This window comes from Podarcis cretensis (genome assembly GCF_951804945.1).
Source record: "Podarcis cretensis genome assembly, chromosome: 10".
NCBI classification, from domain to species: Eukaryota; Metazoa; Chordata; class Lepidosauria; order Squamata; family Lacertidae; genus Podarcis; species Podarcis cretensis.
In genome coordinates this window covers 61,014,320-61,029,054 of record NC_137179.1, presented here as the reverse complement: position 1 = coordinate 61,029,054, position 14,735 = coordinate 61,014,320, and the positions used below count along the sequence as shown (strand labels likewise).

The following is a 14,735-nucleotide window of genomic DNA, read 5'->3' as shown; positions in this document are numbered from 1 at the left end:
CCCACGGAGCTACCAACTTCAGCAAACATTGGAATGGACCGGAATGGACCGAAATGGATCGAAAAGTTTAACTCTGTGTAAGTTTCTTGCAACTTTTTGATGAATCACAGTGACTGACAACATGAAGTGTTGACACCTTGGGTGTTAAGGACCTGATAAGTATATCATCTTTTACCTTATTAAGAAGTAAGATAGCAACACATGTCAAAGCAGATGTGGAACCACAGAGTTATTTACGTAATTGTTTTGAAGAATATACTGGAATGAGCAACGGCATGCCTAAAAGCGTGGGTTCCCAGTTACATTTTGCCTTAGTTAGGAATTATGATCATCTACATATTACTTCCTCTAATATTTGAAACTCCTCTAATTTATTGCTTTGTCAATGAAACTACAATGCTACTATTAAACAGTATTGTTTTTTAAGTACTATATCTCCCTATGGTGTTTTCCTTTATGTTGCCATTTCTTTCCTCTTCAACATTTGTAACATTGTTTTCTTTACAGAGATAATATTTTCAGATTTAAACATTGTGTATCAATAAACCGAGTGCTTCATTTCAGTTACTATTCTGAAATCACTGGATACAAGTTGTATCACTGGATACAACTTAAACTCTCTAACTCAAGGGTTGCTAAAGTGCAAATTCAAACCCAGATTAGATCACAAGAAGCTAAGGTCATCAACTATAAATCCATTCTATATCTTTCTCCATGTAGTCCTTGGGTTGTTTTTGTTTGTTTGTTTTTTTCACAGAGTAGTGGTGCAGATGATCCCATGACCAGTTATAGTCGTACCTCAGGTTACATATGCTTCAGGTTACATATGCCGCTAAGCCAGAAATAGTACCTCGGGTTAAGAACTTTGCTTCAGGATGAGAACAGAAATCGTGCTCCGGCGGCATGGCAGGCCCCATTAGCTAAAGTGGTGCTTCAGGTTAAGAACAGTTTCAGGTTAAGAACTGACCTCCGGAACGAATTAAGTACTTAACCCAAGGTACCACTGTACTGTTTAGTATTCTAAATCCTGGGTTTTTTGTCCTCTTCCCTCCCCAAAAAAGCCTGTAACTCACCAAAGGGGTACACATTGTGCCATTATTGTCCAGGTAAGAAGTCAAAACCCCACTTCGCAGCCAATGCTCACCATCCTCTCTCCATTATCAGAGCCCTACCTCTCCATTCTCTTTATGCTGGATTTGTTGGGCCAGTGTATCAACATTCACCATTTTTTACCCACTCACTAAATTTCTCCTTTCTCCTACATCACAGCATGTAACAATACTAAAGATGCCAAGCCACTAGCTAGCTTCTTTAGAGAAGCTGGTGCCACTGTGCACATTCTGAATTAGGAAATATACCAGAAAAAAAACAACTATTCTGGGGCAAGAAGGAAGCATCTATGAATAAGAAACACACAAAGATTTTAAAAAATGGAACAAAACAAGAGTTGACAGTTGTAATCCTCCGTATTATTCAGGGAGGAGGAGGAAGCACCTATAAATAGGAAACTCGTAAAGATAAAAAATGAAGCAAAACAAGAGGTTACAGTTGTAATCCTTGGGAGGGAATCAGAGGGGGAGAATGAGCTCAGGAGGACATACTTTTCAGTAAACATGTCTATGGCTGGGATGAACACATGCAACTAGGTCCTGGTATATATACATCCTACATACCTAAACATTGCAAAATACTGGCTTGTGTTACTGCAACAATGTTCTCTCAGTGTCCTCCAAGACAGAAAGAGAGGTTCTTTTTTACCAAAATGCAAGCAGACATCAAGTTCTCTTTTACCAGAATGCATGCAAACAGCAAGCTCTCTCCAACTGTACATTCTAGGTTGTAGCAAGAGACACACAAAATGTTTTGCATAGGACCAGATACAACAGGTGAGCACTGGTTAGCATAGGTTAGGAGTCTTTCGTTTGGTGGCGTGTAACTAAAAACAGCCTCATCCCCTAGCCAGCTGAACTTCAAAGATGGAGAGACATTAAAGAGAGAGTCTTTCTATCCTGCTAGATTTAAAAATGACAAATGAATCTTAGTCCACTATCTCAGAGTCATACTTGTGTGTGTGTGGTCCTTTTGGGTGTGTGTCCTGTATTCCAGTTTATAAATCGAGAAAGAGTTGAGCCAGGCACCTTATTGCGCACAGAAACTGGAAAGGCCAGAGTGTCATGCGTGTGAACGGACAGTCTCACTGGGATCATACTCCCCAAAGACAATGCTGTGCAGCTCCAAAGCAAATAAACCTGAGTGAGTCACAAAACACGCAAAGAGCTCTCTGTCTCCCCAGAGCAAAAGTGTGTGCCTGCAGTCGGAAAAGAGCTGCTTTATGAAAGTTTCGAGCCATTTCTGCCCGTGACAAGAAGAAACTGGACCTGCCTTCAAACCCCCCCCCCCCCAAATCAAGATCTGAAACCGAGACAAGAGGTCTCAAGAGCCAAGGGTCAAAAATTGTCACTGAAGCCACCAATGCCTAGCCACACGCAGCCGAACAAGAATGAATGGGATGTGAGTGAATGGGTTTTAATTATGTGAATGGTGGAGCGGCGATTACGAAACTCCCGAGGATAATAACGCACTCTAAAATCCAGCTCGGTGTTCCAGAAGCCTGGTGCTAAAAGGGGAGGCGGAGAAATCGCTCGCACATTTCACTCCGACTCTGAATAAGATGGTCTCTTTTCTTTTCCCCTAACACCTTTGGCAGGGATCTAAAAAGCTTCCTCTCCCTGATCGTGCAAAGAAAAAGGAAAAAAAGGTTTACAGACGCAATCGGATAGAAAAGCAGCCATCGCAGCTCACCCACCAGCAGCTAGTCCTTGGGAAAGTTTCACATTTCGCAAAAGCCTCGCAGCGCTATCAAAGTCCACAGCCACATCGTTGAGCGGAAAGAGCCCAGGCTTTGCTCTTAATGGGAACCATCTGCTGCTCGAACAAGGCAGGACGAGCAATTATTGAAAAAAAAAGAAAGAAGACGCAGCAGCAGCAGCAGTTAACTCGAATTAAACCCGCCAGGGCAATGAGGTCCACTTTCCCCCTTCCTCCCGGGCCTCATCGCAGCTCGGCCGGCTGCTTCCAGGCGGGATCGGCTCGGGCAACTTCCTCGACGCGCCGAAAGAGCCACCGAAGTGGCGGCCGCCCAGTGAAGGGAAGAAGCAGCGACAGGGGAAGGGGAAGGGGAAGAGTGGAGCGGGGAGGGGGGGGAGCTCCCGGAGAGGTTGCCTGGCTTACTGGCTCAGCAAATCAGCATTCCCCGGGAGGGGTTTCGAGGCTTTCAACAGGTGGAGCCGCCCCTTCGCCAACAGGGAGAGCTCTCGGGAGGAGCGGGGGGGGGGGGGGCGCGAAACTTACCCAAGTTGGAAGGCGGCAGACGAAGGAGAAGACGCTGCTGGTCTGTGGTGGCAGCGGCGGCGCCTTTGTGCTGCTGCTGCCTCCGCCGCCGCCGCTCCCTCTCTCCCCAAGTGGCCGCGCCTCAGCCCAGCAGCGCCCTGAGGCAGCGCGCACGACCCGCAGCAGCCAGCGGCGGGGCCGGCGGGCTGCTGCCCATATTCTGAGGGGAAGGAAGGAGGGCGGAGGCGCCGCCGCCTCAGCAGCAGCAGCAGCCTCCACAAATCAGCGCGAGAGCCTCGGCGGCGGCGGCAAGCAGCTTCCCGAGCCGAGGAAAGGCGGAGAGAAGGAGCTGAGGGGAAAAAGCACTACTACTACTACTACTCCTCCGCCGCCGCTGCCACAGAGAGCCGGAGCGCATCACGTGACGCGCCTCAGCGCCCGCCTCTCTCGCGCTCCTGGCCGGGCAAAAGCGGCGCGGACGAGACACACCTGTGGGCGCCGCACATATCCGTCGCCAGCACAAAGCCAGACAGGAAACTGGGAGGAGGAGGAGGAGGAGGAGGAGGGAAAGGAGAATAAATGCAGGGCAGGGAACCAGTCCGGGGAGGAGAGAGAGGCTCTCGGCCCGCCCTCGAGCCCGCCGCCGCCGCCGCCGCCCGCCCTCGCCTTCTTTCCCCCCTCAGTGCGCGCGAAGGAGGGAAGCCTCCCGCGCGCTCTTGGCGAGGGGGTCTCTCTCTCTCTCTCTCCCCGACGCGCCTCTCCGCGTTGTTTGCTTCTCCGGCTTCCCGGGGAGCGGAGGGGGATTGGCTTGCTGACGTGACGGGGCGGGAACGGGGGGGGGGGGGGACTCGGGGCGAGCTTCGGGCGGCGGTCGCCACGGCTCGGCTCCGGCTCCACGTTCCGGGACCTTGGAGGCGCAGCGCAGCAGCGGGGATCGCATCTCCCATCATGCCTTAGACCTGAGCGCGCGCTCTCTCTCTCCACATGTAAACTAGGGAAAGTGTCTCTGAGCATGTGCAGAGAAGTTTTTCTTTGAGGAATCGCTGTAGGCAGCGAAATCAGACCCGTCGACATTTCTTAGTTGACAATAGGAACGTCATAGGGACATCAATGGTTGGACAGTGTTCTCGAAACTACAAAAATGAGTTTGACCAAACTGCAGGAGGCAGTGGAAGACAAGAGGGCCCAGTGCAGCGTGGGGGGTGCAGGGGGGGCCGGCTGCACCGGGCGCAACATCTGGGGGTTAGGGTTAGAGGGCGCAAATCCACGGGTTAGGGGGCGCAAATTACTTGCCTTGCCCCGGGTGCTGACAACCCATGCTACGCCACTGAGAGGGCCTGGCGTGCTCTGGTCCATGGGGTCACGAAGAGTCGGACACGACTAAACAACAACAAGGGACATCAATGTTACTAATACAGTGGTACCTCTGGTTGCAAACGGGATCCATTCCGGAGGCCCGTTTGCAACCTGAACAGAACACAACCTGTGCGGGTCACAATTCTCCACTTCTGTGCATGCACGTTAGGCTATTTTGTGTGACTGCGCATGTGCAAGTGGTGAAACCTGGAAGTAACCCATTCCGTTACTTCCGGGTCGCCGTGGGACACAACCTGAAGAAACGCAACCTGAAGCAAACGTAACATGAGGTATGACTGTAATAACTTTAGGGATGTGGATGGCGCTGTGGTCTAAACCACTGAGCCCCTTGGGCTTGCCGATCAGAAGGTTGGCGGCTCAAATCCCCGCAATGGAGTTAGCTCCCGTTGCTCTGTCCCAGCTTCTGCCAACCTAGCAGTTCGAAAGCACGTCAGTGCAAGTAGATAAATAGGTACCACTGTGGTGGGAAGGTAAATGGTGTTTCCGTCACGGGGTTCCGTTGCGACAGAAGCAGTTTAGTCCTGCTGGCCACATGACCTGGAAAGCAGTCTGTGGACAAACGTCAGCTCCCTAGGCCTGAATGTGAGATGAGTACCGTAATCCCATAGTCGCCTTTGACTGGACTTAACCATCCAGGGGTCCTTTACCATTTTCCCTTATCTTAATAATAACTTTGCTATTTATACCCTGCCCATCTGACTGGGTTGCTCCAGCCACTCTGGGAGGCTTTACATCATTTCTAAAAGCATAATAAAACATTTTAAAAACTTCCCTATACAGGGCTGCCTTCAGACGTCTTCTAAATGTTATATAGTTACTAATCTTGGCTCAGGGGTCACATCTATCCATACCCTCCAACATTTCTCTAAGGAAAAATGGGACATTCCAGGATCAAAAGAGAACTGGGATGACTTCTGTAAATCCGGGACTGTCCCTGGAAAATAGGGACACTTGGAGGGTATGTGAAAAGTATCTCGTTTTGAATTTGCTATGGGCTTCTGAGTGGAACATATGAGGATGAAGAAACCAGTGAGGATGACTGGGAGATTCTTGTGCCACTGAATATGGGTTTGAATCCTGGTTTGCGAAGTGCACTGTACAAATACACCTCACTGGCTTAGCATAAACCTTGTCTGTTAAGCAATCCTGCAGGCTCCAAACAAGCCTTTTATTTCTGTGTTGTTGTTTTTTAATGGCCCCCATTAGTATGAATCACCCCAGATCCTTTTATGACTTGGTCCACTGAAATGTAAGCTGAGCTATTCGCTTTGGAAGTAAGACTTACTTACTTCTGAGTAAATGTGTTAAGGGACAGGTTACAGATCCCTGAACACAAATAGTGATGTGTTTGCAATGGGAAAAGAGGACCATTAGTTTTAGTCTTGGGTGTGTGGAACAGAGTAAGCCCTAGGAAGCTGTGCAGGTACCTTTTCCCTCAGATAACTTTGAAATCTGGAAGCAAGTCTTGGAAGAGAGAGACCTCAATTTGTATCCTAAGACATGTGTGGTGTAGTGGTTAAGAGCGGTAGTCTCGTAATCTGGGGAACCGGGTTCGCGTCTCCGCTCCTCCACATGCAGCTGCTGGGTGACCTTGGGCCAGTCACACTTCTTTGAAGTCTCTCAGCCCCACTCACCTCACAGAGTGTTTGTTGTGGGGGAGGAAGGGAAAGGAGATTGTGAACCGCTTTGACACTCCTTCGGGTAGTGATAAAGCGGGATATCAAATCCAAACTCTTCTTCTTCTTATATGCATTTTACTCAATTCCCTGCCCCGCTACTTGAAAGCCATGCACTTAGAAGCCTGCCCAACTAATAATGGAAGTTACTCCTTCCACTTCTTAGTTCACTCATTCAGTGGAGCATGAGACTCTTAATCTCAGGGTTCAAGCCTCACTTTGGGCAAGGGTCCTGCATTGTAGGGGGTTGGACTAGATGACCCCCACGGGTCCCTTCCAACTTTACAACTTGATTATTCCAAGTCTTGTAGTCCAATGAGCACTTACTTGGAAACAAGTCCCAGTGAATTAAAAGTTATTTCCAAGTGTGCATAGTATTGAACTATCAAACGGTTGCAGCTTTACTTTTTTTAACGTCTGTTTAATGTAGGTACACATTTCATGGGCAGAGTACCTATTTTCTCAACTATGGGTGGAGGTTGCTAGGCTGTAATCATAATACTTAGATAGCAAATGTAGCACATTTCAAGTGTTCAGTCTGCTTCCCATACACCAGTTCCGTAATTCATACTACAGTCCTCTTAAGCCTAGGTCATACATTAAACCAATTCTGCCAATTGGGGGAAGGGGGTGAGGGCTGGGAAGCAGGCAAACAGGCAAATACCAGCTTGTTTAAGGCCTCCTGGTGACTTTGTGGTTGGCGAGGAGATTGCAGCTCACAAAATAGCTCCTGCATTACATCAGCATTAATGCAGTTTGACTTGTCAATTGCCTCTCTTGCCCCTACAAGTCAATGCTGCCTGCAACATATACTAAAAGAGAAGCGGTGAATCAAGTACCCTAATGAAGAGCAGAGACTGATGTGATTGGTATGAAAGATGCCAACATGTAAGGCAGTCAAAGCACAACTATCTGAGGGTTTCCAGGGTGAGGGAACTGGTAGGGCCCTGGGGGCCATAAATCGCTGTTATATGTAGCTCCATCAGGTACACCGGCTGAGACATTGCCTGCCCACAGACTGTCTCACCAGAGTGGTCCATGCTCTGGTTATCTCCCGCTTGGACTACTGCAATGCGCTCTACTTGGGGTTACCTTTGAAGGTGACCTGGAAACTACAGCTTATCCAGAATGCGGCAGCTAGACTGGTGACTGGCTGCCGAGACCCTATAACACCAGTTCTGAAAGAGCTACATTGGCTCCCAGTACGTTTCCGAGCACAATTCAAAGTGTTGGCGCTGACCTTTAAAGCCCTATATGCCCTTGGCCCAGTATACCTGAAGGAGCATCTCCACCCTCATCGTGCAGCTCCTCCAAGGGCCTTCTGGCAGTTCCCTCACTGCAAGAAGCGAGGTTACAGGGAACCAGGCAGAGGGCCTTCTCGGTAGTGGCACCCACCCTGTGGAACGCCCTCCCATTAGATGTCAAGGAAATAAACAACTATCTGACTTTTAGAAGACGTCTGAAGGCAACCCTCTTTAGGGAAGTTTTTAATGTTTGATGTTTTATTGTGTTTTTAATATTCTGTTGGGAGCCGCCAGATGGGTGCGATATAAATAATAAATTATTATTATTATTAGGCTGGTGACATAAACATGGTTTCCCTTACTGTAATCCCATAGTAGAAAATGGCTAAAAGGAATAGCCAAATCTGTTAGCACGGGGCGATTGGAATAACAGGAGGAGGAAGTAAACAGACTCAGGGTGGTGGGGAGAGCAGAATGGCCATAGGAAACCATGGATATATTCTTGAAATTGCCTTAAGCAATGTCCCTCTGGACTGGTACTGCCCACTCTGACTGGCAGTGGCTCTCCAGGGTCTTTCCAAGAAGACAACAGTTCTCAAAACTGGAGTTGATGACTTTCTAAAAGGGAACACCTTTCTCCGGCTTCAGAGTCCTTTTTTCTGCTGCCATCCTCTTTGCCTAACCTGTGCTTTCCTATTCTATCACCCGTCCAGGGGTGCCAACTTAAATAAAATATTTCGGGGGGGGGAGAGAGAGATACGCCCCGCCCCGCATAATCGATTGAATGGCAATGCCTGTGAACCTGGTGTGGGGCAGGGGCTCAAATATTTTATTAGGGGTGGGGAAGAAGGGATCTCAGCCTCTCTTGAGTTGGTTCCTATGCACCCACGCCACGAGCCACACTCCTTTAGGATCCCGCATGTGGAGAGCTGGGTGCGGTCTGGCACACCAGCAACCTCCTGCTCGGGGTCCACCCGGTTGTGGCGACGGGGCTTGGCCAAGAAGCCTTCGCGGCAACGCACGGGTTACAACACACGATATTAAAAATAATAATAAGAGGCGTCGTCGGAGGCGCTCCTTCTTCCTCTTCCTCTCCCTCTCTCTCTCTCTCTCTCTGGCTCCCCAGCCTACTCCCTCCGCGTCCAGCCCAGGCCAGAAGGCACCGAAACCCGTCCCTGTTCCCACGCTCCGCCTGGCCAGAAGCTCTGCTGGGGATCGATGGAGCGCCGGGAGTCTAGAAGCCCTGTTCCCAGCAGCAGCAGCAGCCTCTTCGCCGGGCTTTTTGCCTATGGGAAGAACGTCTGATTCTCCTTCCTGTCCCTTATGGGCGGGGAGAAGAAGACGGAGAAGAAGAAGGGAAAGTGGTTCCAGAGAGCGAAACGCCACTCCCCCGCGTTCCTCGCTTCCTCTCTGACGCGCCCCCGCGCAATCGCCCCGCTTTGGGTGCCGCAGCTGTTCTCCGGGTGGGCGCGGGCGCGCAGCTCTCTCCTTCATCCTCAAACATCTGCCAGCGTTGCGGGAGGCGGAAGGAAGATTTCCCCGCTCCGCCCACTCACCCACCCCACCGGTTTCACCCCGTAGGGGGCTGCGAGCAGTGGCGTAGCGTGGGTTATCAGCACCCGGGGCAAGGCAAGTAATTTGCGCCCCCTAACCCATGGATTTGCGCCCCCTAACCCGTGGATTTGCGCCCCCTAACCCGTGGATTTCCCTAACCCCCAGATGTTGCGCCCGGTGCGGCTGGCCCCCCCCCTGCACTCCCCACGCTACGCCACTGGCTGCGAGGGATCAAAAACAGGTTCACCTTCCTGCTGTGTCGTCGCAGTCTTTTGGCGATCACACCTCGCGCGCGTTTCAGAGGGTTGGAAAGGCGAAACCGCTGGGAGCGACTCTTCCGCACCCAGGGGCTGAGATCTGGTGGCATCGTCAATCCGCGGGGATCGGGCCGCTCTGGGAGAAAAGGGGATTATCTTGGGGACAAAACCCTTAAAATGTATCCCAGGAGGGAGAAAGGGACAGGTTGCAAGCTACCTCCCTATCATCCTCGTTCCTGTAAGTTGTTGGTCTAGAGGTAGGCGCAGCTCCTGATTTAAGCCAGGGGTTGCGAACCTGTGTCTCTCCAGGTGCTCATTGGACTCCAACTCCCATCAGCCTCAGTCAGTATGATGTAGTCCAGCAAAAAAACAAAAACAAAACAACTCTCCCTTTCTCTGGAGAGCCATAGGTTCCAGGTTCCTGGATTAAGCTCTGTGGGTTGTTTTTCTTTCTCATACACTGGACCTAGTGGGCCCTTTTTGTCCAAGCTAAACCACCTGTAGCATTGGAATCTCCCATGAACATTGTGATCTGTGATCACCTCGCAGTTGCTTTCTGATTAAGATGCTTGGATCCTGCCTTCTTGTGCCAGAGCACCTCAAGGCAGCTCGCAATCCGATTGGGCGGGTCAATCAATCAAAACATCACATAGTAAAACACTAATTGAGCACACAAATAATAACGTACCAGCAGCAGATACATGGTTGGCTCTATGCGTGCGTGTGCGTGCGTTCTTCCTGGATGCAGCAAGGGAAGAAATAGCACTCCTCATGCACTGAAACCTTATCTTGCCCCCAATCATCCTCGTTTCACTTAGGCTTGAAAAAAGCATACTGTTCCAACAGGAGGGTTTTTTTTATTATTTATTTATTTATTTAGCCTCTAATTTCTATGATAGAGACTATTTTTGGATTGTTGTAGCAGCCATTGAGGGTATAATTAACCCTTTCCTCACCATGCATTGGAAACCCTTTCCCCAAAATCAGCCCCCTGCAAGGGTTGAAAACAGCCTTCTGTTGGGTGCCAGTGGAGAGCAGTTTTCCAGCCTAATTGCCATGCCAGGGAGTGCTCTGTGCAGAGAGGGTAACCTTTCCCTTCACACCTGCAAGTTTGGGCGGGGGGAGAATCATTCCAAGCAATATACATACATGCACACTCTTTCTCTCATGCTCTTCTACCCAGGAACTTAGTATTGAAAAAAGCATCCCCACGCCCCAGAGTCCAATTGCCTGGGATTGCCAGATCCGGCAACACCTACTTTTTGTTTTGGCTACATCCAGAACATTTGCTGCATGGGAATTCTGCTCTCAAGCTGGTAATGTTCCCCACATCCATCCTATTCCATCGCACTCTCACACACACACCCCACCACAGAGTTAGCATTCTGTGCCCACTGAGCATGCTCAGTTTTCATTAGTCTGCTTCGATTCTTTGTTTACCCTCTTACAGTTTTTTTCTAAAGATTTTATAGTACTTCTGCAAATCCTGGGGTTCCCCGAATCCTGCCAGTACCTCCCTCTTATGTGTGGGTGTTCCTGTTTTGGCTACATAAGTATCCACACTCAGAGAATGAGTTCTGCTGTCAGCGCTGAATACATTATATGAAAAAGTAGTAGTAGGTAAATCCAGCCTGCAAAGCACGCCTGATTGGGCATACATGTTTAAAGTGTGCATCAAGGCTGGAGCTGTTAACCTTTTGTGTGAAGAACTCTTGACCAAGAGTCCTTGCTGCCCTCAAGAGTAACTTGGCAATGAATCGAATGTTAATTACAACGAAAGCCATTCATTTTCTTTCATAAAGTCCCAGTTTCTAGTTAATCCTATATTTTTTTAAGGGAAGTAGCTACACAAGTAATAATAAAAAAATGAGAAAGAAAAACCATGTTTGTGTGAGTGAGTGAGACATGGGTGGTAGCCGTGGGACTAAAATTCATCATAAACCTCTCTGGAGCATTGAGTCATCATCACTGAAACCTCCTAAATTTGCTGCTCTAGTTGTAAAACTGGGATGTTGTTACCTTGCAGCAGTGCTGTAAGGACTAATTAGTTACTCCCCCCTCCCTCCCAGCACTTTGGAAATTAACAAAGTTCTAAGTATGGATGTTATTTTCAGCAGACATACCCTTTAATGAGAGAGGATTTCAGAAAACGAAACTGAATTTTACCTCTTGCTGAATAATTAAAGTTTCTCCTCGCCACCCCCAAAGGACAATCCCTAAACATGTTGCTTTGAAGAGCGCAAGTAGCTGCTAAAACCATCGTTATAAATTACATTTGTGTCCCACTCTTCCTACCAAGACAGTAGCAGGTAGGATACATGGGGAATTCTCTCATTTAGTGAGATAGTTTAGGCTGAGATGGAGTATACAGTGGTACCACGGATTAGTACTTAATTCGTTCCGGAGGTCCGTTCTTAACCTGAAACTGTTCTTAACCTGAAGCACCACTTTAGCTAATAGGGCCTCCTGCTGCCGCTGCGCCGCCGGAGCACGATTTCTGTTCTCATCCTGAAGCAAAGTTCTTAACCTGAGGTACTATTTCTGGGTTAGCGGAGTCTGTAACCTGAAGCGTATGTAACCCGAGGTATGGCTGAGCAGGGACTTGAAACTAGGTTTACGCAAATCATGTCCTGCACACTGCACACTGACCACTATATGATATTATGTCTCCAGGTCAGCATCTCACAAGAATATTAATTGTCCTGGACAACATAAATACACACAAGCAAAGTCAGATGGACAGGGACAGCCTTGTTTCTGTCATTCACGTGTATAGTTAATACATAAACAACAAATGATTAGATCTAAATCAAAGCCCCGGGTCATGTTTGATGTTTCTCCTTATATCATTGTTCAACTTAGAAAAAATCCTTTCTCTTATCTCTTCCATATCACTGTACGATATGGCCATCTCTCACGAGACATCTTCATATTATTAGACATTAAACCTTCAGTTTAGTCACGTTTTATCGCCAGAATGTTGCCATTGCTTTCTGTGGATGGTCATTCAAAGTAATCGAAAGGATAAGCTCTCTCTGCATCATGTAAATCCAAAGATAGTGAATCTCTACCTCTCCAGATCTCATTGGACTCTAGTTCCCAACATCAGCATGGCCAATGGTCAAGGATGATGGAAGCTGTAGTCCATTCAAATGAGCAAGGCCACAGATTTCCCATCTTGAATGTAAACCGATTTCCACAAATCCATTATTTCTTGCTTCCTCTTTTTTTTTACTAATTTTGATTCATATAAAGTATATTGGTGGGGTTGCGGGCAAATTACCTACCACCCAACCAGTGGTGCAGTTGTTAGGCTGGCAGATGACTAACCAGGAATGCCGTTAGAGATGGAGAAGCTGTGATCTTCTTCAGCATTGCTGGTGCCACAATTCCTGTCACCCCTGAACATTAGCCCTGCTGCATGAGGCTGGAGTCACACGGGATCTGGGGGCCCCACAGGGTCCTCAACCCTGTTTTATACTTGATCTGACAAGATCTTTAGGCTACATACACACCATAAATGTAAAGCACATTGCATTCCCCAAACAATCCGGAGGACAGTAGCTTATGGAAATTATCACTTCAAGATGTGGTTAGCCAGCCCTGCCTCTTGCTCGTTCTGATTTGTGAGGCGCTGGACATTGGTCCAGAAGTCCTGCACTGACGACACCATTGATAGGCCAGATTGTCTCTCTAAGGTATTCGTAAGGCGATGCCCATCACAACTGCCCATCCGATGCCCATCAGAACTGCAACTGAGCAGAGGAGGTAAGAAAACAGTTAACTACAATTTATAGGGAAAGGGAGGAAGAGGGAGTTTTTTTTCCTTTAAGTTAACACTGGCTGGAAACCGGGGTTGTAGGCTTAGGGATGGTGCCACGCAAGTCTCTTTCTTGAAACTCGATGCAGATTCAGTCTGCTCACAGGACTGTGCCATGCTTTTAAATTTGTAAGCAAATAAATAAATAAATAAATAAATAAATATTTCTACCCTGCCCATCTGGCTGGGTTTACCCAGCCACTCTGGGCAGCTTCCAACAAAAGATTATAAATACATTAAAACATCAGTCATTGAAACTTCCCTAAACATTGGCTGCCTTCAAATGTCTTCTAAATGTCATATACTGTATTTTTTTGCTCCATAAGATGCGCCTGACCATAAGACACACCCAGCTTTTAGAGGGGGAATGCAAGAAAAAAAAATACTCTTTAAAGGGTGCACTGAGCAGAGCCTGTATGCATCCCAGGCTCTGCTCAGCGCTCCCTTTCACGAGCTGCGTGGAGCGTGTGTGCGGCGCTTGCAGGCTTTTCCCGGAGGAGGGAGAAGGGCAGCCCATCACTGACAGGTTACCCTTCTCCCTCCTCAGGGAAAAGCCCCCAAGAGCCGCACACACACTCCGTGCAGCTCTTTAAAGGGAGCGCAGCTCTTGGGGGCTTTTCAGGGAAGTGGGGGAAGGGACAGAGGGGCTGCCCTCTGTCCCTTCCCCCACTTCCTGCAAAAGCCAGCGGGATGAAGGCTCCCCGCTGCCCTGAAGAGGCTGCGTCCGGCTAAGCCAGAAGCTAGAACAGCAAGAGGGAGCTCAGCGATCCCTCTCGCTGTTCTGGCTTCTGGGATAGCTGCGCAGCCTGCATTCGCTCCATAAGACGCACACACATTTCTTCTTACTTTTTAGGAGGGAAAAAGTGTGTCATATAGAGGGAAAAACACGGTTGTTGTTTATTTCTTTGACATCTGGTGGGAGGGCATTCCACAGGGTGGGCGCCACTACTGAGAAAGCCCTCTGCCTGGTTCCCTGTAACTTTGCTTCTTTGTAATAAGTGTTATAAGGTTGCTGCCAAGTGGCATTTGTAACATCAAACCTGGAAAGAAACACATCCTGAAATTCCAGGCAGGTGCTGTATTCAGGAGCATATCAAGATCACTTGATTGTGAGCGGCTAGAGAACCGGACTATATCAGTAGGAAACCGTCCAATATGTCACATGTCTGCTTACCGCTCTTACTTCAATCTTGTCTGGATTCATCTTCATTGCACCTGCTCACATCTAGCCCTAATCATAGCTAGGCTGTGGGAAAGGTAAACAGCAGAGATATACAGCAAGCGACTTCATGTGTACTATAAAGGCAGACTCTTCAAGTATCCCTATTTTCCAGAGACAGTCCCAGATGTACAGAAGCTGTCCCAGTTTCTGATTTGATCCTGGAATCCTTAGTACATCCCTATTTTCATTGGAGAAACATTGGAGCGTATGGTAGGATGTCCCTATTTTCATGGGATAAATGTTAAGGTGGTTATG

At 48.4% G+C, this 14,735-nt stretch overlaps 1 protein-coding gene across 3 annotated transcripts in view; it reads right to left on the bottom strand.

Annotated features, from left to right (window-relative positions):
* PLXNB2 (plexin B2) overlaps positions 1-3,700 on the bottom strand; it is a 350,928-nt gene extending 347,228 nt beyond the window's left edge. For 2 of the 3 annotated variants that reach the window (XM_079994025.1, XM_079994023.1), the window contains exon 1: positions 3,352-3,700. The gene's annotated coding sequence lies outside the window, so the exon portion shown is untranslated. Of the gene's footprint in view, positions 1-2,806; positions 3,135-3,351 lie in introns of those variants that run through there. The other variant, XM_079994024.1, reaches the window with a different exon arrangement.
* Between the last annotated feature and the right edge of the window lie 11,035 nt (positions 3,701-14,735).